This window comes from Grus americana, chromosome 11, assembly GCF_028858705.1.
Source record: "Grus americana isolate bGruAme1 chromosome 11, bGruAme1.mat, whole genome shotgun sequence".
NCBI lineage: Eukaryota > Metazoa > Chordata > Aves > Gruiformes > Gruidae > Grus > Grus americana.
The window spans coordinates 9596987-9609361 of record NC_072862.1 but is presented as its reverse complement, the minus strand read 5'-3'; the positions used below and the strand labels follow the sequence as shown (position 1 = coordinate 9609361).

Below are 12375 nucleotides of genomic sequence, written 5' to 3'. Positions count from 1 at the left end.
TTTCCTTATTAATTCCATTAAAAACCTTGTATTATTTATCCTGCAAAAAAGCATCCCCATATTTTCCAGCGAAGTAACTTGACAGCATAAAGGCAACTTAAGAGGTCAACTTAGATATGACACATATATATAGCGCGTGTATAAACACCAGTTTTCAAGCCAACACTTTGAGGAGACTGATAGAGACAAACATTAACAAAAAGCCTAGTCATCTACTAATTAAGAAGCTTTATACTTGAACATATTTCAGGTATGTTTTAAAACTACACTAATATTTCAGTTATTTGACCTTCCTTGACATCACACACATTTGTTCCTCAGCGTATGTCTCAATCATTATTTAAGACTACAGCAAATAGACACACAAAAGATACTTGAAAATAACTGTCAAAGGTTACAGGCAGGATTTCAACTTATTAAAACTCCATCGGTTCTCAGTTTCATGAATTTTTATTTTGTGGTGTGGCTTCAAGGCCCACCATTTTGATTCTTTGGAATAAAGAACACAGGATTTAAAACCCAAAGGTACAGGTTCAGGTTTACAGGGCAGAAACCAGGACAGCCTTTTAAACAAGGAGCAGCAAAAAACTTGATTTTGGTGGGGTTTTCATTATAACCTAAAGCAATAAATTAGTAATTATCATTATTATCATTAATTACCATGCCTCTTCGAGGATGAAGAGGGCTCAAAGAGAAAGTACAGAAAAATCAAAGCAGAAACTACAATTTTTAATATCTATCAGGAAGTTTTTAGATGGATTTGGCATTTAAAATGTTGAAGAGAGGAGACATTCATTTATTAGGGAGTATGGGTTTTTTCCCTAAATTTATCGTCTCAGCAAGTTGCTAAGACCACTGGAATAAAGACTGTGTCTTCTCTGGGAAGTGTTTCATATATATTTATAAGCTGTTACATAAGCATGTCCACATAATGGGACTAATCATATTCCATCATTTTAAAAAATGCTGTAACAAGAAGGATTTGTTTGTTTGAAGTATTGTAGATTTTTAAAATTAACATCTCTATTTTCATCCTTGGACACATCCATAACATTAAGATTTATACTCCTGCCAGTGATTTATAGTAAGTTATATTCCATATCTGGAATATCTGAATTTCAATGTGGACAGATTTTCATTAATACTGACATTGGTGCATCCTATTTTATTAAGTCCCAGCAAGAATGAATACAGTTCCACAACACTGAGAAACATGTACAGAAGTATGAGACAGGAGCCTAAAGGCTAAAAGCTATCCTGAAAGCCTCTCATGATACCTGCCACAGATGATTTTTTTTAACTGATTTATGAAGTATTTCATAATGAATTTCAGTCTTTTGAACTTGTCACTGATTTAATACTACAGCTTGCATCAAAAATCTCTACTGAAATACTGCCAGTACCTACAACATAACCTTCTCCCCACCCCAGTCAGATATTCCTGTGAGGAGGGAGCAAACATAACTTATCAAATCTATCTAGGACATTTATTCAGTCCATCACCTATATGCACAGCAAATATGTCAGCTAGAAGGTTTAAATTTAGCCACGGAGATCTTTCAGTGTTTCATTCCTGAGAAAAGGCTCACAATTGTAGCTTGCTCTGAGAAAATAAAAATCCAAAGATTACTTACAGAGGCAGCTTTACTGTACGCTTTTCTCATTCTGTTAGTCACAGAGTTTGCTTTTTTATGAAGATATGCAAAACTAGATTCTTCTAATGAAACACTAGCAAGCAGACAATACTTGAAATTGCTTTTACTCTGTAAAGTCAAATGGGAGTATTTAACATTTTTCTCTAATTGCTAAACTGAAGGCTAATCATAGACACCTGTGACAGCTAATGGGTCTGTATTAGTTAAGCTAGTCAGACAGGATCTAACCTTCATTTCTGTTCAGGTGGTGTCCACAAGTCATTAAAGGAGAGAATTAGCTGCAGAGTATCCAAGCAATACACTGCAATTCAGGGATGAGAGCTCCTTAATAGCTCTAAAAAACCAAACCAAAACAAAAACCAACAAAAAACCCCACAAAAATACCCTGAAACAAACAAAAAAACCCCCCCACAACACCAAAACCCAAAAAAACCCCTCTTCAGTATCTTGTAAGTTATTTTGCCTATATGTTATACCTACAACACCTTAGCAGCAGATAAGCATTTGGGCATTTAAGATGACTGCCCAGTGTGCTGACCAACACCTTATTTCTGTGCTCCCTTACTCCCACCCATTTGTCCATACTGATTGTTTCCAGCCTTCCACTTAGAGGCCTTAAAGTCTCTAGATCAGAGAACTTTTTCCCTGTAGATCTGTAAGGCAGGTCTCAAAGTGGGTCCTGGTTTGCAGCTTGATTACTCAGTTCTCCAGTAATTCAATTTATGAGAATGTAGCTTGTCAAACCTATGATATCTAAATGTTGAAAATGAAAACACATTGAGAAATTCAAATATTAGTAAAGTTTCTACCACCGTGTGGAAGTGAGATGAGCTCACACCAAGTTGAAAACACAGAATAGTTGTTTGAAAACTGAAATTCTTGAATTTTTAAAATCCTTATGCACAAGCCTTAAACTGGTAGTTGCTAATAAAGGTAATTTAAGAGCACCTACGACTAGAGCAGACTTTAGGATGGACACTTTAACAGCTACTGCCACAGTTTGGCAACATTTAAAAAAACAACTATAATACACAATCAAGTGAGAAAATAATAAAGAAATCAAGTACAACAATTTTTGTAATATCAAAAGTTTCTAGTGAGCTGCTTAAGATTTTTTAAACACTGTCTCATGCAGTTGAATTCCAGACTACTAGTAAATGGGACTCACTGGGGTAGCAAAGTGTGCTGAGTCTACGGAAGGAGAAAAATACCAAGAGGGTATATAAACACATTGAACGTAATTTACATTCTGCTGAATTTAGTGTCTGCCAAGTCTAGTATACTGCTTGAAATGTTGTGTTTATCAGACATCTGGGTAAAATTTAAGAAAGCTGGGAGTTACAGAAATTTCAAAACCATTTGGAAGAACCTCATAATAGTTTATTATCATGCTTCAAGACAGGTCTTTTTATAAAAAAATGACTACATGGTCACTATGAAACCATCCTAAAATTCTGATTCTTGACAAAAACACAAGAACTTTTGGAACAGTCTTTAGGGAATGTCAAAAGGATGGGAATATCAAAACACATAAGTTTTGGAAGACAGTCTGTGTCCAGAACATCTACACCCAAGATTCAGAGATGTCTGCAGAACAAAAGCAAAAAACCTGTTGTCTGTGTTAACAGTTTTTCCAGTATTACCATTTTTCCCTGGAATTTTTTTTAAAAAAATATTTAATGGGGAAGATAAAAATATCTTGAAAATTGTTGAAGACAAATTTGGGAGTTGTTGCAATATTCAACAGTACATTGTTTAAGGTACTTGGCTGGTGCTGAATAGTGCATATATACTCAACAAGAACACAGCAAACTCACAAAACCTGTCACCACAAATTAGAAGGATAGTGAACTGGTCTGATCCTTGCCTTGATCATGGCACAGCTATTTTACATTTTCATCTAAAATTCTTGCATTTCAAAAGTTTCTGCGAAGAAAAGCCAACAACATAAAAAAGCCCACTGAATTTATAGTATTCATTTGTGAGAATCATATAAAGCTTGGCCTGTGAAAACAATCAGCTTTCCTCTTGTTTATAGCAAGGCAGGAGTTAGCTTGCACTTCCCAGACCATTATTTTCCTAATAGGCAGGATATCAAACCACTGCATTTACAAGGAGCCTGTACTTGGGGAAGAATGTTTTCTCCAAAAAGTAGACAGATAACTGAGACATACATACTTGTATCTCCACATTTGCTGCAAGCCCAATAGCCAGGGAACATAGTAAAACCATGAAAAATAAAACACACGATTCATAATCTTGAGACATATCCATGCCCCATTTTCATCTTCCCCCAGTTTTGGGGGCATGCCTTGCTTCTCATGTGAAAGGTCTGGAATTCCATCCACCCTCTTTAAAATAGTTCCTCTACCTATTCTCTCACCATCTTTCTACACCTTTTTTAGAAAGAGACAAAAAGTACCACCACCAAAACACCCACACACAATACATCCCTGAGCATACACAGTCAATGCAGGAAACAGCTTCCCACTCGCAACTTTGTAGGCTGAACTTTGAACCTATAGCTCCCACGAGTCCTGCTGAGTCTAGCTAAGATAAATAAGTACCTGCTATACCTCAGCTAGCAGAAACATGAATTTTAAAGATGACTAATGCTCAGAATCCTGGCCAAATAAGGCAAAAGCTTAAACAAATCACTTTCTCCTGTACTTAGGATGGTTTCCAGTGAGTCCAGAGCCATGTATAAAGCCACCTGAATGTGCTGATGGTTTGCATTCACCAGAAGAGAAACTGAAATTAAAATCAACTAAAAGGAACCAGGCTAAGCTCAGCAAAGCCTTTATGTTTCAACAAGTTTGCCCAAAGGCTACAACTGAAGTGTACAGTTAACAACTTGAGTTGATAACCTCACAGACACATAGCTTACGTCAGCATGTGGTCCCACGTCCACTACTCTAATCCCATTCCTGGAACTACCTAATAGATTTTTACTTTCTTGCTTTTTTCTCCCCTGAATAAGCCTTTCTTCAGCTAAGGGCATGTCTTGGCTACACCAGAGATTTCAGACCGTATTTTGCTACAAACTGTAAAGTAGCAAGCACACTTTTGGCCTGTATGTAAAATCTAAGTCTGTACCGAAACCCCAAGGTCTCTAATACACTCATCAGCCAGTTCCCTCCCAGAGCAGGCTGCTGCTGCTCTGATGCTTTTCAATTTCACTGGGATAAAGCCATAAAATGTTCAGGAAAGAAGCATCCAGAAACGTCCATTATATTTTTCATGCTTATCTAAGGAGGTTTCTTCTCTGGTTAAGAGAATAATTTCAATCAAAGGTCAATTATGCACTAGCTTTCTAAGAGCCTATAAAGGATTTACAACAGGTTGTTGGCAGCATGTGGTAGCATTGATCACCTCCCTGCAAAAAACTTCAGATTGATAGCTGCCTTATGCATAGTTAGTTCAGCTATTTTTTCCCTTAGTCCCCTTATAATTGAAGGGGAAAAAAAAAACTACACCTGAAAACCTAGTGTTCTACAATCTAAACTCATGAACTAAACCATGCACAGCAATGAATTGCAGATCTCCTAGAAGCAGTGGCAAAGCTTCTGTTAACTTCAAAGCAGCCCAGCTTTGTCCAAAAAGAATGCAATAAAAGAATGACACCTAAGGTTCTCAAGGTTAGGTAGAAAATATGAACAAACAAGAAAGTCGTTCTACGAGCAGCTCTCTGCAGCTTTCCTTCAGAACCATTGTTACAACCTACGTTCATCGACCTAAGGAGCCTGAGGCAGTGACCTACTGGCAGCCATACACAGAATTTGCTTCAATCCTAGAAGCAACTTCACCCAACTCGACTAGTCAATACTAGTTAATAATAGGTGAATATGCAACCTAGACACCATTTTCTTCTTCAGTTTGTGACTTTTCAGTACTTCAGAACAAATATTAGTAAAGGTTATCACAGGTCTGCTTCATTATTGGAAATAGACTAAAACTTTTCAATAGATAAATTATTCTTTTTTATAAATAGTTATAGCAACAGAAGATGATGACAAAAAGGTTAGCGACAAACTGAATACACCACAGGTATGTTCTAGGTACCATATCCACCACATCTATATTTTTAAATGCTGTACATGCATACAAGCCATAATGGCACTAGAGAGGCAGTTAGGTACAAATAACAAATAAAATCGTGGTTCAAAACTGCATTGATACAAGAATCATTCCAGCAAAGCTCACAGTAACCTGTATGCAAAGGAGAAGTTCAGAACAGAGTAGACAGATTAATATCTGTATGTCCATTAAAAATCTGTAAGCATTTATGAGCTAAATAACAGGTCCATGCCTTGAGTTTGGAATAACAATAAAGCAAACCCCACACAACATAAATGTTACCAAAAAAGCAGCCAATGTAAAATTCATGTTTTGTCTTTTTGCCAGATGATAAAAATGATTCCCCACATGGAAATTAGATTCTTCAGAGCTACCATACTGAGTCATTTAATTTGTCTAAGTACTCCTAATGCAGTTGCACACTGCAATGAGCATTTGAATTTTAGATTAAGCAAATGAAGGGCAAGGTATTTCTTCATACACACAGTTAGAAAGACTCTTACTAGCAGGATGCCGCACAGCTTATAGAGACAGACAGTAACCCAGTGCAATTTCATCTAGCCAGCAGAAGGATGGATGTATCTTTTACCAATACTGTTTTTACTTATATATTTAAATTCCATCCCTTTTCCATCCCCCTATATGTAACAATGTCTCATAGCTAATGCATGGAACTAACCTGGTATAGGATAACTACAATTTCTACTTTGATACACTGTCATTCAAACTTTCAGCACATTACCATCATTCTAACTTCTCAAAGTCTGTTTAAAGAAATGTTTTGTTGATTAGTCAGGGCAGGCCTTCCAACTGTAAAGTCTGAAGTTTGAACGTAGAGTGTTTAGACAGAAGTTAAACAGTCTTAAAGTCTCCTTGAATTCTGTCTACTGATCAGCCTCACAAATCCTTTCTCTATCTCCCTCAATTTCGCACAAACCCAGTAAAGGCAATCCAAACCTTAGGTTGGCAGCACCTAACTCTAAACTATTTATTGCATATTTACTAAGCATAAGCAGCTCAGGCATGGCTTAAATAATTCTATCCGTACCTTGTGTTCCATTTAAAAAAAATAATAATAGAAGAGCATGAGTGAAGTCTAGGGAAAAGGTTTCTAAATTATATCATAAAGCACTTATTAATAGTCTGAGTTCTTGTTACCCTTTGTTGCCAACAATTAGAAGTAAAATAGCCCATTAATGCTACTAATCATAGATCATGCAGGCACTCGTCTCTGACCTAGAGACATAATAATACTACAAAAAAGCAGTGCCACCTTCAGTACTTCATCTAATTAAGAGTGAATGCAGAGATCAGTTTAGTGCAAACCAAGTACTCCATCTCTTTCTGGAGAAAGAGAGAACACCAATTAGATTTAAGTGGCCAGAAATATTTTGTCAGCAAAAGGAAATAAATTGAAAACATTGTCAGACAGATGACAAGGTAGTGTGCAGGCAAGAGACATTTCTAATATGAGGAGTTGAATAAAATATACTTAAAATCTATTTGACATCTTTTTTCCCCAACCCCATCCCCACTATCAGTTGCTCTGTTTCATGTGGGTTTAATGTATATTGGTGATTCTCATGTTGCCATAAGCATGACCTCATTAATTTTAAGAGCTCAGTCCTGGCTTAATTACCTACAGCCTGGCAGCTCTGTAGGCACTTTCTTATCCTCACATTGCAATGTACACTCGTGTTCAGTAACGCCATCCCAACTGGTAGGCAGAAGGAGGGGTGCTCACAGTTTCCCATAGGCACCAGAAGCATGCATGTGGCTGTTACAGAGATTCAGCTCTACAGCCCTGCAGAGCAGACTAGAATGGCTTTAATCCATGAAAAGGATGAGAAACAGCAAAACAGAGATTAAACACCTGCGCACTATCCAAGGGCACTTTGTTAGAGGTGCAGTTCCATATCTTGGAAAAGACTCAGTGGGTAGGCTAGGCTGGCATTAAATATGTTAGTACTACATCTTTCAGAAGTTGTCTGAATTCTTGTCCTACTGCTCTAAGAGCTGCATAGGATAAGTCAGCAAGTCGCCTGATTTCCCCGACAACTAAACACAGAACAGTTTACTGGCATTACCAATACTAGATGGGAAAAGATTTTTAAGAATTTGCAATGCACCTGAAGAGCTCAAACCCTCTAATACAAGGTTTCAAGTCTACTATCAGTAAGCTTCAGTCAGAGAAAACTGAAGTTATATTGCCAGCACTGTAAGACAAGCTGTCACTTTGTCAAATGATTTTTTACTGAACCTGACTGCAAGCATAAAGCATTAACATAATTTATTAGAACAATTAGAATGCATCCTTGTTGTCTTCTAATTACATTATTCCTTGTACTGGTAATTACATCAGGCAAGAAAAGAATAATAGCTTCAGATTTCTAAAATCATCTGTAGAGTACGTGAGGAGAGAATGATCAATAATGCTAATCTACTGGAACACAAATTCCCAGAAAGAGATATTTTATCATGAGTGATTCTTTAAATAATCAGTGTTATTTCTCAAAGTCCATGTTACTTTCACTCATACTTAAAAAAGCACAAACATGAGGGAATAGACACTGAAATAATCATCAAAAACATTGAATGATATCTGTACTCTGAGGGCTGCCAGGTGAAGGGCATATTATCATCTTCTCCCACTGACCACAAACCCAGAAGAAACAGCTTACATTATCTTTATACAGACAGAGAAGAAGAAACTGATGCAGAACACCCCTCCTCTCCCATACTTCCAATACCAGAGATGTTCCAAACCACCCGATTAATTCTAATATCTAAAATGAGTTAACAGTCTTTCAAATTATTTTCTCAGTGGGAATGCCATCAACTGTAACAGAAAACTGTTCACCCAGACAGTCTTTTCTTTACCATTCCCAAATTCCTCTGAACTTTGTTAGCACTCTGCATTGACTATGTCAATCAAAGTTGCCCTGAACTTTAAGAATCATTAAATATTTTACAGCTAGGAAATAAACAGCAGGAAGGAGAGCAGGGGAGGACACAAAAGCAAAGAATGAAAACCAGCAAAAATACGAGAACAAACATGAGTAAAAGGTCCAACAGCAGAGCACAAAAAGATACCATCAGATTTCTCCACATTCATGGAAGTAACCCTACAGTTGAAGGACACCTTCTAGAGCAAAAAGGCAGAGTAGTGTCAACTTTTATTATATCCCTGATCCTTTCTTTTCCTACCAACAAGAAACACGTACACAAATTTTAATGTCAGTGTTGATTGGTTAATTTAACATTACAAACTGCAAAGCAGGTTAAGCACACCATTTTCAGGACTGTACTTGAGAAATCGGTGATACGTGAAATATTACAGCTGCTACATTCCATCCCTCATGCCATCCCATTCGCTCCAAGAGATTCAGTTTAGAGGAATAGTCCAAATCTTTAATCATTTTCCACTACAAAGATCCTACCTTTTTTCTGGAATTCTGCAAAAGCCTTGGGGACGTTTTTGCTGCTTACAGACCCACTTTCACGTTTTACCCACCTCACTATTGGGTTTGGGTGAGAGGGAAAGGCAAAATACTTTGTAGCACCTCTACATCAAAGAGGTCTCTGTGCATTACTGAAATCTAGAGCCTTTAAAAAGCCATCAGCCCAGTAAATACCATAATAGCCAATGAGACATCACTCATGAGAAGAACCTAGGGTCTAATGAAGGCACAAAAATCTAATAAAATTCAGACCATGTACAGAACAGGAAATAACATTGGACCAGGAAAAAAGGAAACTAGCAGCCAAAAAGCTAATGAAGCAAACTAGAGGAATACCAGAATTAGAACTGGAACTTAGAAGAAGAGGAAAAAGCTTACTGAACGTAAGTCACATAAGTTTATAAGTAAAAATAAAGCTAGGGAAGAGACTGGAGAAATAAGTGAACAGCTGAAAGTAATTACTAAGCATTTTAGTGAACTTCAACTGGGGTTGATTTCATTACACATCTGTATAGGATTCCAGAATTTATGGTAGCAGATAGTACAATACAACAGAAAGTTATGCAGCCCCTCTTAAAACTTCTACTTCATCTCAACTGAAAATAAAGCCTGTAGACCATTTGAACGCTAGACACTATGTTGTTAGCTTTTTTTTAAACTGTCCATTTTAGGAAGAGCTGTTTTTCAGATTAAAGGCTTCCCGGTTTATTTCCTCTAAACAGTGTTTTTGTACCTTGATCAGAATTAAATCTACACTGATTGACAGTGTCTAGATAGGCGCCTTCCTAGCAGAATCGGGGGTCAATATACTTCATTCCCATTCTTTGTTCTTCTACTACCTGTTCTAGGATCTTCTACAGAGTTTTGCAAATCTCAGACCTGTCACCACAGAGTTGTACTTTCCCAGTTAAGACAATCAAGTGGTCCAAACACAAGAGCTCTCTGAGCAACTTGAAACATATTTAGCCTTTGTCTCACCAAAGACAAAAACTTTATGGAAATACATAATTCATACCATACAACCCCTGCTTGGCCCTTTTGGAGGGATATCTCAAGCTAAACTCAAAGAGATTATTTTTTTCCAGATAAACCCAGAAATTAAAAAAAAAACCACCACACAACCTCTACACAAGTCTCACTCATCTTTTACCCAGAACAGTATCTGGAGAACTACTTGAAATAAGAATGCAGCACTTAGGTAAAACAGCCTTCACCATGCCCTGCTAAAACTGAAGTCTGGGCCAAAGCTTTAATCTTCTATGGTTTCCCAGAGTGCAAAGCTTAATCCATGGAGCTTAAGAGATGGACATACAACCTACCTGGGATAAGTCTGAATTCATTTGAAAGCCTCACCTGGCACTCAGCTATTCATTTATGCCTTTCATACTTAGAAAGGAGAAATAACATATGCAAGTGTTAAATGCAGCACAAAAACCTCAAGGTTCCCTTTCTCACAACACAAGGCTCAAGTTTGGATAACGAACCTTCTAGTAGGAAGGAGGCACAATATGTAAGATATAGGCCCTACATGAACACCTACTTGTACACACATTTCCTTCCCCACTGTGAGGTTAACCACTGGATCCACACACAACTTGCAGACCCAAAGTTTAAAATGCTCCTGTCCCTCCCAGGGCCACAGGGAACACAGGACCCAATTACTAATCATAAAAGTAGAAAGGCAAGATCTAATTTATCCTTAAGTCTCAAAAGCTGAAAATATTGTTATTTTTTTCTGGCGGAGTAACGAAGGAAAGCTCAGATCAAAAAGTGGTTCCTAAAACACTGTGTTACCTTCAAAGTAGAATTATCATTTTATACTAACAAAAATAAATGCCCTCAGCAGTCCTCATTATCATTTCAGCAAAGAAGATCTGGAGAAAAATATGCAGTAGTTTTTTCAGTGCTCACTCTGGAACAACTGCAGCTGTTAAATTCAAGTAGAAAAATTCAGCCTTCTGCATTCTTTACTTTCAAGGATACCTCAGAGAAGCAAAGACCTGACTTATCTATTGATAGCTCAGCCAGCTTCCCTAAATGGACTGCAAGTAATTTTCTGAAAGCTTTATAAAAGTCTAGGTATTTTTCAATGCAGTAAAAAGACAACAATCTTGAATTTCTTTTCCATCAGACATTTCCACATCAGTGAAACTGTGCAGCAGTAGGCAAATAGGAGATGATACAGTACAGGTGATTGCACATATCTTCAGTAAAGAAGATATTGAGAATAAGTTCTTCTAAGATGCATCCCCAGTCTAAAGTACTTTTATCTTCTCGGGAGTTTAGAGTTCGTTTGCCTTTCAGAATGCAACAAAAACAAGTCACATCTAATTGTGTCCTATGCATTTAACAGAGACATGGAATTAAAGATATAAGCAAGCTGCAAAAAGCTACTTACCATTTAGAAAATAGACCTAAATTTAATCCTAACAGACTCTTCCCAGCCTACTAACAGGAAGGCACCCTACTGTGAGCCAACACGGTTAACTGCTGATGAAGAGTTCACGTTTTATGAATCTAATGGATTTGTAACTGAAGCAAACAACATTATTATACCCAGGAATTTACATCTGCAAAAAAGGATTTACAGTGGTTCACTCAACTGTAGGAAAGATCTAAGTTTTATACCAGTCAACTGGCAGTCCAAAAATAAAACCACAAAGAACATGAAGGAACTGAAGGTATAGAATTACACAAATGAGTGAGACCACAAAGACACAAACATATACAAAGGAAGGAAAGAAATATGTGAAGCAAAACAAAAAAGAGTCCACATATGAAGACAGCATTGCTGCCAGAGCAAAGTGGCATCATGATTCTTTTGAGGCCACATGTTGTTCTTGTCTCCACCATCTGACGAAAACTTACATGAATTTCCAGTTTGGGTACAAGCTGCAGTAAAGTGAAAACTCGATAAAGGAACTTATGTTTTTAAAATTACGCAAGGAATTTGGAGATTCTTGCCACATCACCCCTTTCCCATTGTTTTCATGTAAAGTTTCCCATTGAAAAAACTCACCCATAGGAGTATAGAGGTGTAGTTTGGAGACAAAAGTATGAAAGATTTGTTGCACAGATTTTCATTAAGGATTGCCTTTAAGCACTGTAAGTTTAGAAAGTCAGTATACTCCTGTAAGCCTGTTTGCTAACAAAGCACAGATAGGGTTATGCTACCATTTGGT

General features: G+C 37.2%; 1 protein-coding gene across 8 annotated transcripts in view; it reads right to left on the bottom strand.

The window, feature by feature from the left end:
• FHIT (fragile histidine triad diadenosine triphosphatase) overlaps nucleotides 1-12375 on the bottom strand; it is a 674280-nt gene that overhangs the window by 490358 nt on the left and 171547 nt on the right. The window contains exon 1 of one of the 8 annotated variants that reach the window (XM_054838549.1): nucleotides 10513-10551. The exons of the other annotated variants lie outside the window; for them this stretch is intronic. The gene's annotated coding sequence lies outside the window, so the exon portion shown is untranslated. Of the gene's footprint in view, nucleotides 1-10512; nucleotides 10552-12375 lie in introns of those variants that run through there. 8 annotated transcript variants of the gene reach the window in all.